Raw genomic sequence first — 17,583 nt, 5'->3', positions numbered from 1 at the left:
ATTATGTGGTTCCTTCATATTCTAATTCGTTCGTGGAAGTATATGACGAAAAACTAGCTATCGTACTAGTGTATATGGATGATTTAATCATAACCGGAGATTATGAGGAAGAAATTCTCTGAATTAGGGAGAATTTATCAGTTCCCTTGCAAATGAAAGAACTTAGAAAACTTAGACATTTCCTTGGTCTAGAGATCGATCACGCTGAGGATTGAATTTTTCCCTATCAGAGAAAGTATTCTAATGATTTATTGAAAGAATTTGGAATGCTTAATTGCAAGCAAATTTCTATGACAATGGATCTAAATGCCAAAATTTGTGCTAATGAAGAAAAAGATTTAGAGGATGCTACAATGTATTGACAATTAGTTTGTAGTATTGTCTACTTAACTTTAACAAGACCATATGTAATATCCTAAAAATCGGGTTAGTGACCAAATTATAAAACTTCATAATTTAGTAATTAAAGAAGATAAATTGAAAAGTTCAAGGACTTATATGAAAACTTTTGTGTATGATTGAATTGCAAAGAATGATGAATAGAAGGACAAAGTGGTCATTTGGTAAAGAAAATAATTAAATTTGGTAGTGGTTATATTTAAACCACGTGGAATTAGGGAGGCAAGAAGCCAAGTTTCCAGAGAACTCATCTTTCTCTTCTTCCTTCAAGCGTGAAAGCTAATTGGAAAATGTGAGTTCCTTGCTAAGTGATTATTCAATGAATTTAAGTTCGGGTTATATTCTTTAGATGATACTTAAGATTAAGAAAACCTTAAGTTATCTTAAAACGAAAAGATGAGGGAGTTAGGAAGGATTAAAGATAAGAGGGGGATAAGAGAAATCTTGGAAAAGAGTTAGTAAATAAAGTTTGAGACAAGAATTGACTTGTCATCAACTTAATTAGGAAGAATGAAGTGTTAGAATTAAAATTAGAACATGTTGGAAATTTGGTAGGATTCTTAATTTCAAGATATAGGAGGAGATTTTAAAGATAAAAATGTGTTAGATGAATATAAATTGTGTGAGTATGTGTACTTAAGTTAAGAGTATAAAAGAGAATAATACATTAAGGATTTAAGCTGATATGGGTTAATTTTAGGGTTTAAAAAGTGAAATATGGGCTATGGGTATGATACTGCTTCATCCAGTACCGATACTTCAATCATAAAGAGTGAGATTTGGTATAGGCGTATCGATACCATAAGTCTGAATTTGACAAAGTTATTTATGGGGTATCGATACTTGGGTAGGTAGTATCGATACCAAGGGTACAGATACTATAAGGTTAGTATCGATACCATTTTTGAAACAAGGATTCCATAATGCAAATTGGGTTTCGATACCCAAGCTCGGTATCGATACCATAGCTAGGAAAGTATCGATACCCTACAGGGGGTACCGATACTACTTTAAATAGAAACTGAAATTAAGCCTTTCTTTTAGTTTAAGAAATTAAGTATCAAATCATGATATTTGGAATGTTGATATATATAAATGTATGATTATGTAGATATCGAGCATAAGCAAGTTCTGGAACAATCGAAGAATTAGAAATGGTCAAGAGAGAGATACAGTTCTAGAATTGATTTGATTCAAGTGAGGCTAAGGTGAGTGCATATCATAGTTAGTATAGATATTGTTTTATGGAAATAAGACTTGTGATAAGTCTATTTCCTATATTAGATTTCATGATTTCATATTCATGTACATGCATTTGTTATGATTATAATGAGTATATGCATAACTCATACATGTTTTAATATGATATAATATGTGATATATGCAACCATAAGAGAACAAATCCAAGTTATGTATTATAAGACAAGTGATCACATGTGAACATAGGAAGTATGTGATGTATTTATATGAAATATGATAGAAGAGATATGAAAATGTGAAATGTATCTATATTTAAGCCCATGTTATATGATAAGAGAGTTGTAGGTATAATTGGCATGCCAAGAGTCGAGGGTTTTATGTGGTCTTTCAGGATATATATTTAATCCTTGGGAAGATATATGCGATTCTTCGGAACACATATTTGATCCTTTGGAATATATATGTGATCCTTAAGGAGTGGTCCTTTGGGACATTTATGTGATCCTTAGGGACATATAAGTGTGGTATTTCGGGACAAATTTTAAGTGCCCCTAGTGGAAATTTATTTGAGTTGTGGTGACAACATATGTGCACAACCTCAGTGTACTCACGTACCTCATGTTCTCAATAATGTACATGGGCATCCAAAAGATAATTTAAATTAAAACCCTTAAAAGAAGATATGTTTCAATTGTGCACTTTATAATTATACATGTTATAGTTTAGTAAATATATACAATTTGTAATGTCATAATGGAATGATAGAAGTGTATGTTTCATGAATTCATTGTTACATGTCATCACTTCATAATTATATATGTTATAGTTTAGTAAATATATACAATTTGTAATGTCATAATGGAATGATAGAAGTGTATGTTTCATGAATTCATTGTTACATGTCATATTATGCCTCACTAAGTCTGTGACTTAGCGTGTAAGTGGTTTACACGTAGGTACCAAGAAACAAGAATACCAAAGTTAAAGTTTAGGAAGGCAACATCTTCTTTGATGCGATCAGATCATAAGTGATTTAAAATAGTATGCTATTTTGTAGTAATATTTATGTTGGCATGTAATTACAGTTTAAATCATATATGCTCGGATCGATTTTGTAATCATTTTGATGGTATTTATGTAAATTATTACACTGATGATTCAATAAAAGTTTTAAATTTTATGAGATTTTGTAATAGTAAACGTTTTGAAAAGTCAATATGACACCTCGGATTCGTATCCGGGTCGGATACAGATTGTAGATGTTACATTTTATGGTGTCAAGCCTAGGTTTAGCCGATTCAGGCATAAACTGAAGTTTATAATGTCTTTAGATGCATACATGCCAACAAAATAGTGAGAACTTCTGATCTGATAGAATAATGAGTATAATGTCTTATTAATAGAATTATATAGTTGTGTCTTATTAGATGTCCAGACATGATAGCTTTCGAAGTGAAGTGAGAGATGATAGGCCCACTGAGAGTAGTAATTCACCTACCCTGGCCAGGAAGGTGAAGGACAGGCACCTTCTGGAGTGCATATAGGAGATCAAGATGTTTTCTTTAGGACGTTGGACTCTATCCTAACGCGTTTCCAGTCTCTTACCTATTAAACTCAGAGAATGAATGTTGCGAAAGAGTTGAAGGGATTAGGAGCTCCAGAATTTAAGGGTGAAGCCGAGGAAGGTCCTGTTGTTACGAACCTTTGGCTCAATGATTTGAAATTGATGCTTGGTGGGATTCATTGTTCTAATACGGAGAAGCTGGATAGAGTTATCTCCTTTCTCCGAGGGCAAGCGAGAATATGGTGGACCAATGTTACCCTGAAGATGACTGGTGATCAGGTAGCTTGGTCCTTGTTGTTAGAAGAATTTAAGCATAAGTACATATGATATCAGTTTATCCGACAAATGAAGCAATAGTTTATGAATCTGAAGCAATGGAATCGTACGGTATATGAATATGAGTGTGAGTTCATCAAGTTAAGCCGTTTTGCTGCCAAACTTATTCCTACAGAGAATGATGCTTGTGAGTGGTTTGTGGAGGGATTGCGTCCTCGATTGAAAGAGATGCTGATTGTGTTGAACCTATCCTTATTTCAAGAAGTAGTAACCGTGCCAAAGCTCTGGAAAGAGCTCAGAATGAAAGGTTTGGAGATCAAAGAGCCCATACGTCTAAAAGAACGGGTGCTTCTTCGAGTTCTGCACTAGCAAAAAGGGGTAGAGATACTGGTTCTCGACCTCAGGCGAGATCAGAGTCAATTGCATCATCTGCTAGATGATCAAATCCGATGAGAGCTAGACAAACTCAGCCTGTGGGATCTGGAACTGGGAGATCTAACCAGGGCCAAGCTAGACAATGTCCACATTGTGGAATCATCCGGGGATTTGTTGAATAATTTCGGGAGCTTATTTTAAATGTGGGGACACCGACATTTTATTCGAGACTGTCCAATTATAGCCGGGGAGCCTATACAGCTGGAGAGGTTGCTTCTATGACTCAGAGATGAAGGGGTAGAGGTAGAGGAAGAAATTAATTTGAATTCTTGACTCAACAGGAGATCGCTCGACGGCTCGGGTTTATAATCTAAAGACTAATGAAGATCGAGATGACCTGAGATTATTGCAGGTATTTTTCAATTTTATGATAAGCGTGTCTTTGTACTGATTGATTCGGGTTTTACCTATTCTTACATTAGTAGTAAACTGGTGAGGGAATTAAAAATTCAGTTAAAAGCTACTAGTAGTGATGTGATAGTGACGAATCCATTAGGGTATAGTGCTCGAGTAAATAGGGTGTGTCGGGGTGTCTCATACAGATTCAGGGAATTGAATTCCCTACTAATATGATGGAATTACCCTTTGACGAATTCGAAGTGATACTGGAATGGACTGGTTATATCATTATGATGTTAATGTTGATTGTAGACTGAAAAGGGTAACTTTGCTCAATTAATAAAGTGTGGAAGTTATGGTATTCAGTAAGATGGAATCCATTGGCAAATGTAATATCATTGATGTCAGCAAAGAAATTAATGCTACATGGATGTCAGGGTTTCATTGCTAATGTGTTGGATATTAGAACCAGGGAGAAAGGGATTGAAGAAATTCCCATAGTCAGAGAGTTCCCAGATGTCTTTCCTGTAGAGTTCCCAGGTTTACCTCCGGATAGAGAGGTGGAATTTCATATTGAGATAATGCCTGAAACAGCGCCCATTGCAATGGCACCATACAAAATGGCTCCAAAAGAGTTGCAGGAATTAAAGATTCAATTATAGGAACTGATGGAAAAAGGGTTTATTAGACCAAGTGTATCACCTTGGGGAGCTCCAGTTTTGTTTATTAAGAAGAAAGATGGTTCAATGCGTCTATGCATTGATTATAGCAGCTCAATATGGTGACTATCAAGAATAAGTATCCCCTCCCTAGAATTAACTATTTATTTGATCAGTTGAAGAGAGCTTCAGTTTTCTATAAGATTGATTTGCAGTCGATATATCATCAATTGAAGATACAGGAGAAAGACATTCCAAAAATGGCTTTTAGAACCAAGTATGGTCACTATGAGTTTATCGTTATGTCGTTTGGGGTTATAAATACACTTGTTATTTTTATGGACCTAATGAATAGAATATTTCAACCCTATTTGGACCAGTTCGTAGTAGTATTCATTAACGATATATTGGTGTATTCGAAGTCAAAGAAGAGCATAGTATACATCTAAGATAGTTTTGCATATTTTACAGGATAATAAACTATATGCCAAACTATCTAAATGTGAATTCTGGTTAAATGAAGTGACATTCCTTGGACATGTAATTTCTGCATATGGAATTCGGGTTGATTCCCAAATGATAAAATTTATTCTAGAATGGGAAGTTTCAAAGAATGTGTCGGAAGTTTGAAAGTTTTCTGGGGTTAACAGGTTATTATCGAATATTCGTTAAAACTTTTCGATGATAGCTTTACCCTTAACTAGGTTGATGAGGAATGATGTAAAATTTACTTGGACTCAAGAATGCCAAGAAAGTTTCGAAATGTTAAAGAAGATTTTGATAGAAGCTCTCGTATTAGTTCAACCTGAATCTGGTAAGAACTACATGGTTTACAGTGACGCGTCCCATAATGGTTTGGGATGTTTATTAATGCAAGAAGGAAAAGTAGTGGCTTATGTATCTAAATAATTGAAACCATAAGAAAAGAACTATCCAAATCACGATCTAGAGTTGGTTGCAGTAGTGTTTGCTATTAAGATTTGGTGTCACTACTTAAATGGTGAACGTTACAATTTATATACCGATCATAAGAGCTTGAAATATTTGATGACCCAAAAAGAATTGAATTTAAACATAGGAGATGGATGGAATTTCTAAAATATTATGATGTGGTAATCAACTTCCATCCTGGAAAAGCAAATATGGTAGCAGATGCTTTAAGTCGGAAGACATTTGCAGCCTTACGAGCTCTAGATGCCAGGTTGTCATTAGATGGAGAGTGTGCAATATATGTAGAATTGAAGCTTAAACCATCATGGTTGAATCGAATTAAAGAGTTAAAAGTTAAAGATGAAAAGTGTTTGAAGAAATTACAACAAGTTAACAATGAGGAGATGAAAGATTATAGATCAAGTCTGATGGGAATCTGTATTACCGAGGGAGATTAGTGATTCTGAATGATGATGAGTTAAAGAAGGAGTTGTTAACAGAAACTCACTATAGTCCATTGACGATGCACCCTGGTGGAAAAAATGTATATGGATCTCAAGAGTCGATAGTGGTGGCCTGGAATGAAGAAGAATATTATGGAATTTGTATCCAAGTGTTTGACTCGCTAGCAAGTCAAACTGAGCATCAGCTTTCGTCAGGACTATTACAACCAATGTCTATTCCTTAATGGAAATGAGGGAATGTAACGATGGATTTTGTGACGGTATTGCCTTTGACTCGAACAAAAGAGATTATGTTTGGGTGATCGTGGATAGATTAACTAAGTCAGCTCATTTCATTCCGGTACGAGTTGATTTCTCTATGGATAAATATGTTAAATTGTATATCAGGGAGATTATACGACTGCATGGGGCACCTATTTCAATTGTTTTTGATCGAGATCATAGATTCATATTGAGGTTTTGGAAGACTTTGCATGGAGCGTTAGGAACTCGATTAAACTTTAGCACATCATTTTATCCTCAAACCGATGGACAGTTAGAGCAAACTATTCAAATTTTTTGAAGATATGTTGAGAGCTTGTGTAATAGAATTCAAGAGGTCCTGGGAAAAATATTTGCCACTTGCTGAATTCGCTTACAACAATAGCTACCAGTCAAGTATCAAAAAGGCTCCCTATGAGGCTCTATATGAGAGGAAGTGTTGTATGCCTACGAGCTTAGGGATCAAAAAGTTCTTGGTCCTGAGTTGATTCAGGAAGTGAAAGAAAAGGTTCTAATTATTCAGAACAATATGAAAGTAGTAGCTGATAGACATAAATCATATGCGGATCTGAAGAGGAAAGAAATAGAGTATCAAATTAGAGATAAAGTGTTTTTAAAAATATCTCCTTAGAAGAAGGTATTGAGATTTCGATGAAAAGGAAAGTTTAGTCCTAGGTTTATTGGACCCTATGATATCATTAAGAAAGTGGGACCAGTGGCATATCAATTAATTTTACCACCTGAAATGGAGAAAATACATGATGTTTTTCTCGTTTCAATGCTTCGGAGATATAGGTATGATCCCTCCCATATTGTATCACTAAAAGAGATAGAGGTTCAACCTGACCTGACTTATGAGGAAGAACCTATCCAAAGTTTAGCTCACGAGGTAAAGCAACTAAGAAACAATACTAATCCATTGGTCAAAGTATTGTGGAGGAATCACAAGGTAGAGGAAGCAACGTGGGAACGTGAAGAGGACATGAGAAATCAGTACCCTATCTCTTTGTGCAGTGAAAATTTGAGGACGAATTTTCTTAAGGGGAAAGATTTGTAACATCCTAAAAATTGGGTTAGTGACCAAATTGTAAAACTCCAGAATTTAGTAACTAAAGTAGATAAATTGAAAAGTTCAAGGACTTATATAGAAATTTTTGTGCATGATTGAATTGCAAAGAATGATGAATATAAGGACAAAGAGGTCATTTGGTAAAGAAAATAATTAAATTTAGTAGTGGTTATATTTAAACCACGTGGAATTAGGAGGCAAAAAGAAAAGTTTCTAGAGAACTCTTCTTCTTATTCTTCATTCAGGCGTGAAAGCTAATTGGAAAAGGTGAGTTCCTTGCTAAGTGATTATTCATTGAATTTAAGTTCGGGATATGTTCTTTAGACGATACTTAAGCTTAAGGAAAGTTTAAGTTATCTTAAAATCAAAAGATGAGAGAGTTAGGAATGATTAAAATAAGAGAAATCTTGGAAGAGAGTTAGTAAATAAAGTTTGAGACTAGAATTAACTTGCCATCAACTGAATTACAAAGTATAAAGTGTTAGAATTGAAATTAGAACATCTTGAAATTTGGTAGTATTCTTAAATTCAAGTTATAGGAGGAGATTTTGAAGATAAAGATGTGTTAGATGAATATAAATTGGTGTGAGTATGTGTACTTAAGTTAAGAGTCACTACAAGAAAATATACCTTTAATGACACACGAACGATGAAACACGCTAATTTATGACTTACAAAAAAGTGTATCATAAAAAAATGTCATGTTTTTTTAAATTTAAATGATTTATGACTTACAATAATGTGTGTCATATTTAATAGTCATAATCCAAAAAATTTACAAAATCACGGAATACACTTTTTAATTTTGTGTCATCCATAAAAATATCTTTTAATTTCCCCATTATTTTCATCCTTTCCCGTATCTTCCCCTTCTATAATCAGTTCACTCCTAATGTTTTCCACTCTCCTTTTCTCTCCTTATTATCATCCTGATTCTCTTCTTCTTGTTAGGCCGAGTTTGACTGTGATAAGCTAAAAAGTTCACACACAAACCCTATCCCTAAAAATTCCTAAATTTCAGATATCCTTTCATTTATATTTCTTTCAAAAAAATTTAAACAATGGTTGGAGAAGACAACATCTCGAATCTACTAATGGAGGAGATGTGTGCGAACGGCATCGGGGATGTAAACGATGCACCATCATCCTCAACGTCGACAACGGAGCGAAAGTTCTGGCCCATCATTAGTGGCGAACACCTAGAAATTGAGGCCTACGCTGCACTTTACTCTGGCCGTACCAAGATCATGCGGCTTATATTCATCACCGACCACTACGATAATACCGCAATACAATTAGAAGCCCTAAGGATGGCTTACGAAGAGTTCAAAAAGGGGGAGAACAATCAGCTATTCCGTGAAATAGTCCAGAAGATTGACTGTCGATTGGGTCTGAACTATTCGATGGATGCTGCCTGTTGCGCTATGGTTGATCGAAAAGCCGAGAAAAGGAAAGAGAAGCTCGAGAGTGAACTCAATGTCTACAGGGTAATTTTATCTTTCTTACTAAATTTATTTTCTAGAAACTATTTAGTTCTTTTAATTTGTTTGGTTTCTAACTTTCAGACTAATTTAATCAAAGAAAGTATAAGAATGGGTTACAATGATTTTGGAGATTTTTAATATGCTCATGGTGCACTGGGGGGTGTTTTTAAAAGCTACGTTCGAACTCGAGATTGCTGTACTACGTCAAAGCATGTTATTCAAATGTGTTTGAGCGTTATTCTTGTGAGCATTGAGATGGGTCAATTTTCACATTTGAGAAGCTACATTAGTAAGGCTGAGCAAACACCCAAGGCACTTGACCCTCCACTACTGCTAAGCTATGATGTGCCATCGGATTGCCTCATTTGGAGTCTAAGAAGTACAAGCTTGCTGCTCGGAAGGTTTTTCAGCTTATAAATTGTTTTTTGATCTTCCAAAATTCAAATGTTGCAATTTTTCATCCTACAATGATTTAGGATCGTTACATGCACTATCTTTTATTCCTGATATGTTGAATTTGAGATATGGCTGAAGTGTGTAGTATTTACTTATGGTCCTTTACTAAGTCATTTTCTAGAAGTGAGTTCAGAAGCAATTTAAGCCACACAATTTGGTTTGAAATCTTGTCCTATATGATCAAAATATATGTGACTTGATCTTGAGCTCAATAAGTTCAATGAACTTAGTGTAAACAATCTTCATTTTAAGCATGCCCGAAGCATTGATTTCCTCAAAGGAAGCCTGGAATCATTTATGGTGTTGGATTTGGTGGAGGACATTATGGTAGAAAACTTAAAGAGAGTTAATTTGATGGACTCAAAAGAAAACTAGTATTGTAGTGTCGTTCTGATGCTATTACAGTGCGATGGTTGTGTACCTCAAGGATTTAGTTATGCTTCCTTTATCTGGAGCAATCCCTAAAAGTTTGTTGGCCTGATCAATTCCTAGTTTGCCTACTATGCTTTTTGTTGCAGAGGTATCTGTCTGTTGGTCATCTTGTATTGGTTATTAATATGAAATGTAACAGGCGAGATTTTGTGATTAATTTTATTTTGAGCAATTACCATTTCATTGTTGGATTGATTGTCTTTTCTATGCGTGCAGTTCTAAGAAGTGGGTCCTGAATTGGGGAATTCAGACAGTGAAGTCATTGCTCCTCAAGATGTTGCTACTTTGGTGTTCTTTGTGCACTTGCAAGCTTTGGTCGAATTGAACTGAAGACATGAATCTCTCTAGCCCCCTTTCTTTATTTTCTGGTAATCTCTTACTGTTGTTTGATGGATTTGTAGTCATGCAATGTATTTTACTTTGCAGAACAAACTTATTGACAATATCAACTTCAGGGATTTCTTGGAGTTGGTACCTAAAGTAAGGGAGCTTATTAATTATTTTGATTCAAGGTATTATCTATCTTTAAGTAATATGTAGTGAATTTTCTGTGGTTAATATTATAATATACAATTTTTTGTCACGCGACTCTGCATTTCAGACTCCTTACATGTTCGCAATTGATGAGAAACACTTACTTTTAACTTGTGGCTTCATTTTTATTACAGCCATTATGCTTCCTACTTGGGTGTTGGCGGTGATAGATATGAAGCAACAAGTTATTATCATGATTTCTTGGGGCCCACCAATATCCATCAGCAGTTGAAGCAGATTATTAATGCGTAAGTAACATAAATTATCGAAACATTATAGTATATTCTTTGATATATTTCATCAATTTTTATAGGGCAATGATATTGTACACTGCTCAAAGTGGATCTAACAAAAGGGTTAGCCTCAATTGGATCAATGTTTTGGTGAGGACTTTGATCATTCGTTGTTTAAATTGCAGTTTTTATTTTGACTAATCGTTTATTGTAAATTGTTTGTAGTGTCTCCGTCAGTCGGGAGGTACCGAGTGTGGATATTATGTTTGTAAGTTCTTGAAAGAGATAGTCGAGAACGACTTCAAGTACTGGTCAATGAGAATTTAAGCAAACTTTTCTGATACACATCTGTCATATCATACATACACATTAGTCATACAACTATCATATGGACTAGTATATTTTCTTGTAGAATAAAGAATAAAAATATCACACATAAACATTTCTTGTATCATATACACATCTTTCATATCATACATACACATACTCCTGTCTCAACAATATATGCAAATGCAACTAGCTGTAGGAATGCCAATTAAGTTCGTCACAATAAAATGTGTTTTTTTTGTTACATTGTCCCCATTTTCAGAACTTAGTGGTCTCTTTATGACCTGAAACTAAAGATTCATTGTATTTTTTGTGCTTTGTATTTTACCTACAGAGGCGAAATATAAATTTGAGAGCATAGATATTATTTTTCTATGCAAGCTTCATTTTCCATTGTTTTGCCTAGTTTTGTAATGCATTTTCGTCTCCCTCAATCTTGCCATGCATGTTGTAGCTCCTATCAAAATGACATTTGAAATGTAAGTGTTATTATTTATCTAAATAGCTATTATTATTCTCAATTACTGCTTAGCTACAGTATCGATGTTCTCTTTCCTAAACAAATGTTCTCGGTGTTGTAGATATGCAACATGTGCAATACCTATAAGTGCCTTCTTTGCATCAAGTCTTTGGTAAGTATTTAATTGTGGTATGACTGGAATTTGTGTTTGGTGTGTAGTGTAGTGTTTTCCTTATTATGGTGTGGTTTGTGTTGTGCAATGAGTTACTTCTGTCAGCAAAAACTACATACCCGAGACTGAAAACAGAGTATTACTTGTGAACTTGTTGCTTGTTTCAGACTCTTTTTTGTTTTAAGTATAATATTGTTACTTAATGATCTGTCTTCTTTCCTATCCTAATGGTTGTTAAAGATTTACTGCACCCAAGTTGGTAGGTTAACTTGAGTTTGTGAAAATTCTCAACTAAATAAACCTGGATGATTATTGTTAAGCTCAAATCAAGTATAGATGTAGTAGAAATACCTGCTACATGTATTGTTTTATCCTTTATTTTGTTTCTTAAACTTGAACTAAGGTTAAGGGGGTTTCGCGGAGTGGTCAAGTTGTCTTCTCTGCATAATAAAGTTTCTTAATTAAGCAGGATCCTAATTTGTTGAATTACTGCCATTTGTCTTGCTTCGTGTTTTCATATCTTAATGCCTTGCCCTGAAACTGGTTCTGACAACACTAATTTGTTTTTCTTATACTTTTAATGAAAATTAAATTTTAAATGCATTTAAGCCGTTGAGTTGCCAAAAGGTTTATGCTATAGGCTGCAAATTGCTTACACGATATGGAGCTTATTATGTACTGGTTGTGCAAAATTTTGACATCTTTGTTTTATTTTCCTTACCTTTTGTTGATATTGTTTTTGCATATTCTAAGCATCTTAATTTTTTTTGTCAATACAGGTTTGGCAACACTGCTATTTGCACATATTTGTGACTTTTATCTAGATGCTCAAAGCTCTAAGTATGTGAAAACAAAGTGCATTATTGTATATATATAATGATTATATGTTCTTTCTCAATGTCGTATTTTCTTTGTTTTCTTTGACTAATCGTTTATTGTAAACTATTTGTAGTGTGAATATATTATATACAAATGGATTGCTTATATATACTATGATATATATATTTAGTATTATGAGGCATTAAATGTGATTTAGTATGATTATTTGTCAATCTAAAATATATATATATATAATTTATGAAATACAATTACGTCACACGAATGTGTGTCATCTTCATTTATGACAGGGGCTTCAATGACATGCAATGTAAGTCATACATGCGTGTCATAAATTTATGACACACAAATGTGTGTCATCTTCATTTATAACGGGGGCTTCAATGACGCTCAATTCGCATCATAAATGCACGTCATAAATGTATGTCATAAATGCGCGTCATAGATTTATGACACAGAATTGCGCGTCATCAAAATTTCATGTCGGTGGCTTCAACGACAAGCATTTGTGTGTCATCAGTACCATAGATGACGCGCAATGTGTATCATTAAAGGGGTTTTTTCTAGTAGTGAGTATAAAAAGGAATAAGACATGAAGGATTTAAGTTGTATGGGTTAATTTTGGGGTTTAAAAAGTGAAATCTGGGTTATGGGTATCGATACTGCGTCATCTAGTTCCGATACTTCAAGCATAAAGAGTGAGATTTGGTATAGGGGTATTGATATTGGTTGAATATTGATACCATAAGTCTGAATTTGAAAACGTTATTCATGGGGTATCGATACCTGGGTAGTTAATATCGATACCAGGGTACCGATACCATAAGGTCAATATCGGTACTATTTTTGAAATAAGAATTCTATAATGTAAATTGGGTATCGATACCCAAGCTCGGTATCGATACCATAGCTAGGGAAGTATCGACATCCTACAGGGGGTACCGATACTATTTTAAATAAAAACAGAAATTATGCTTTCTTTTAGTTTAAGAAATTAAGGATCGAATCAAGATATTTGGAATGCTGATATGTGTATAAATGTATGATTATATAGATATCTAGCATAAGCAAGTTCCGGAACAATCGAAAAATTAGAAATGGTCGAGAGAGAGATATGGTTCTAGAATTGATTCGAATCAAGTGAGGCTAAGGTGAATGCATATCATAGTTAGTATAGATATTGTTTTATGGAAATAAGACTTGTGATAAGTCTATTTCCTATATTAGATTTCATGGTTTCATATTCATGTACATGCATTTGTTATGATTATAATAAGTATGTGCATAACTCATACAGCTTTAATATGATATAATATGTGATATATGCAACCATAAGAGAACAAATCCAAGTTATGTATTATAAGACAAGTGATCATATGTGAACATGGGAAGTATGTGATGTATTTATATGAAAGATGATAGAAGATGAAAATGTGAAATGTATCCATATTTAAGCCCATGTTATATGATATGAGAGTTATAGGTATAATTGACATGCTAAGAGTCGAGGGTTCAATGTGGTCCTTCGGGATATATATGTAATCATTGGGAACATATATGCGATTCTTCGGAACACATATTGATCCTTTGGAATATATATGTGATCCTTAAGGAGTGGTCATTCGGGACATTTATGTGGTCCTTAGGGACATATAAGTGTGGTCCTTTGAGACAAATTTTAAGTGCCCTTAGTGGGAATTTATTCGAGCTGTGGTGACAGCATATGTGCACAACCTCAGTGTACTCACATACCTCATGTTCTCAATAATGTACATGGGCATCTAAAAGATAAATTGAATTAAAACCCTTATAAGAAGATAGGTTTCAATTGTGCATTTTATGATTATATATGTTATAGTTTAGTAAATATATGCAAATTGTAATGTCATGATGGAATGGTATTAGTGCATGTTTCATGAATTCATTGTTACGTGTCATATTATGCCTTAATAAGTCTGTGACTTAGCGTGTAAGTGGTTTACACGTAGGTACCAAGAAACAGAAAGACCATAGCTAAAGTTTAGGAAGACATCATCTCCTTTGAAGCGATCAGATCAAAAGTGATTTAAAACAATATGTATTTTGTAGTAATAATTATGTTGGCATGTAATTACAGTTTAAATCATATATGCTCTGATCGATTTTGTAATCATTTTGATGGTATTTATGTAAATTATTGCACTATTGATTCAATAAAAGTTTTAAATTTTATGAGATTTTGTATTAGTAAACGTTTTAAAAAGTAAATTGACACATCGGATTCATATCGGGTCAGATACGAGTTGGGGGTGTTACACCATATATTTCTTTTGTAATTGGCATTGTGAGTAGTTACACGAAAAATCCAAAGAAACCTCACTTGGAAGTAGTTTGACGGATTTTAAGATACGTGAAAAGTACAATTGATCAAGGTATTCAGTACAAAAAAGGTTGAGATTGCAAGCTTGTAACACCCAAACCCGTACCAAACCCGAATACGAATCTAAGGTATCACATTGACTTTTAAAACTTTTCCTCTTTGAAAATTCATTAAAAAATTAAACTTTTATTTGTATTTTTATGATGAACCCTTATATAAATATTTATTTTGAAAATTCATAATCACAATGAAAATAAATACATAATATATTTTTTATAAATTTAAAATAGTATAATTACAAAACGGATCAGTGCATCACAATTTAAAACTTTATGATACATGCCAACAAAATTTCAAAATAACAAGAAACCTACATTTCAAATTGTTCTGATCTGATCTTCTTCAAGCGTATGCTGTCTTTTCCTAGCTTTAATCATAGGATCTCTTTGAACCTATGTGTGAAACAATCACATGCTAAGTCGTTGACTTAGTGAGGCAATACGGAGCATAATAACACATTTAAAAACACTTGCATTCATAAAACAAGACGCACTTCATGAAAACCATGTATACTGTTACACATTGCTCAATTTATATCAATTTGTTTTATTAGCCCAACGCATATAACTGAGAACTCAAGGTATGTGAGTACATTGAGGTTGTGCACTATAATTGCAGTCACCATTGCTCATAAAAGTTACACCGAAGTGCCACATAGAATATGCACTGAAGTGTCACATAGATTTGTCCCGAAGAACCGCGTAGAATTTGTCCCGAAGGACCACGTAGAATATGTCCTGAAGGACCGCGTAGAACCCTCGACTCTTAGTATGCCAACTATACCTCTAATTCTCATACATGTACTTTGGGTTTTAACCATATAATTATTTTTCATTTCCTTATTCAAAGCATCTTTTATCCACATAGCACACATTCACATAGAACAATTTCCACGTAGAACACATTCATATATAACATATTCACATACTAATACAATTTAAAACAGTATTTCAAAAAGACAATTTATATAAAACATTATAAAAATATTGCAAAAAATAAATAAATTGTTTTCGATTGAAAAAAATTTGTGGTTGGCTTATCGCAAGCCGTCCTCCTATCTTATATAACATAAATAAATTGCACTCACCTTTGCCTCACATAAGTCCTAAACGAAATCCTTTTTCTTTCGTTCAATCTCTTACTATATTGATTCCTTCGGTACATTTTTTATCCAAATCTGCACATATACATGTCCAATATCAATACCAAATTTCCATTAACGGATAACCAATTAGCACTTACATAAACGGAACGAAAACTCTTAATTTAAATTTTAGACTGAATAGTATCGATACCCCTCCTACAGTACCGATACTTTTCTTCTATGGTACCGATACCCACTTCAGTATTGATACCATTTTGGCATTCTGGAATTTCATCTTCAATTATAGTATCGATATCTCACCATTGGTATCGATACCACCACATCAATATCGATACTACTTTAATCAGTATCGATAATGTTCATAATATACATATTATTTCATTCAGTTTAACCTTATAGTATAGGTAATGTTCTTCCAGTACCGATACCCTTGCTCATAATTCACCTATTTCACTTCGAATTTTACCAACACTTCACATAAATCTCATGCTTTTAGCTCCAATCAAACCCTTAAACTTACTAACATTGATCACAACCAACTTATATCCATTAATTACCTTTTAACATCCAAATTTCTCTATGGAACACTTAAAACTAAAAATCATACCAAATATTCAAACATATTCTCAATCATTTTTAATACTTCAAATACCTTAATTAGACATTTGACAAGTCAAATATGCCTTTAGAATCTAATTACTAACTAAATTTCATCCTTTCACTTAAAAACCCATTTTACTAATTCACCCTTAATTCACCAACTATTAGTTTCTATTCATCTTAAAGCTTTCCTTAAGTTTCTATACCACTCAAGGCTTCAAAACCAACCCAAAAAAGAAAAGATTAACCAACTTCAAAAGAACTCACCTTGGCAATGGAGTTTTACAGTGGAAGAGAAGATGAAGAAGAAGAAGAGAAAATATCCAAAGGTTCTAGGATTTTCCTTCCTTATTTCCACATGCTTTAATATCCTTTAAAATAAAATATTTTAAATTCATTTCATGCTAAAAGACCATAATTCCCTTCCATTATTCAATCTTTGATAATAAGTCCTAGACAAAAATTCTCAAAATCAGTCCTTGAACTTTTCAATTTATTCAAATTAAACCACTAAATTTTAAATTCTTACACTTTAGTCACTGACCCGATGTTTGGTATTACAAAGTTAGTTGGCTATTGTGATGCTGACCATGTAGGTGATCACGATACCTGACTCTCAACTTCAGGGTATGTGTTTTACTTAGATTTGGAGCAATTTCCTAGTGTAGCAAACGACAACCCACATTGTCTTTGTCAACCACTAAAGCAGAGTAGCGTGCATCAACAATGGAAACTTAAGAGAGCACTTGGCTTTTTCAATTGTTGAAGGACTTGCATCAACAAGTGGAGTTTCCATTCACCCTATATTGTCACAACTTGTCAGCCATACGTTAGCTGAGAATCCAATTTTTTATGCAAGAACTAAACATGTGGAGGTACACTACTATTTTGTTAGGGAAAAAGTATTGCACGAACAAATTAAGGTTGA

At 33.7% G+C, this 17,583-nt stretch overlaps 1 pseudogene; it reads left to right on the top strand.

Annotated features, from left to right (window-relative positions):
• Positions 1-8,488: 8,488 nt before the first annotated feature.
• On the top strand, positions 8,489-12,530 carry LOC120202053 (annotated as a pseudogene).
• Positions 12,531-17,583: the final 5,053 nt, after the last annotated feature.

The sequence above is a fragment of the Hibiscus syriacus genome, unplaced genomic scaffold (genome assembly GCF_006381635.1).
Source record: "Hibiscus syriacus cultivar Baekdansim isolate YM2019G1 unplaced genomic scaffold, ASM638163v2 tig00008146_pilon, whole genome shotgun sequence".
Taxonomy (NCBI): Eukaryota; Viridiplantae; Streptophyta; class Magnoliopsida; order Malvales; family Malvaceae; genus Hibiscus; species Hibiscus syriacus.
The sequence above is the reverse complement of the archived record's forward strand: the minus strand, read 5'-3'. Positions and strand labels throughout refer to the sequence as shown.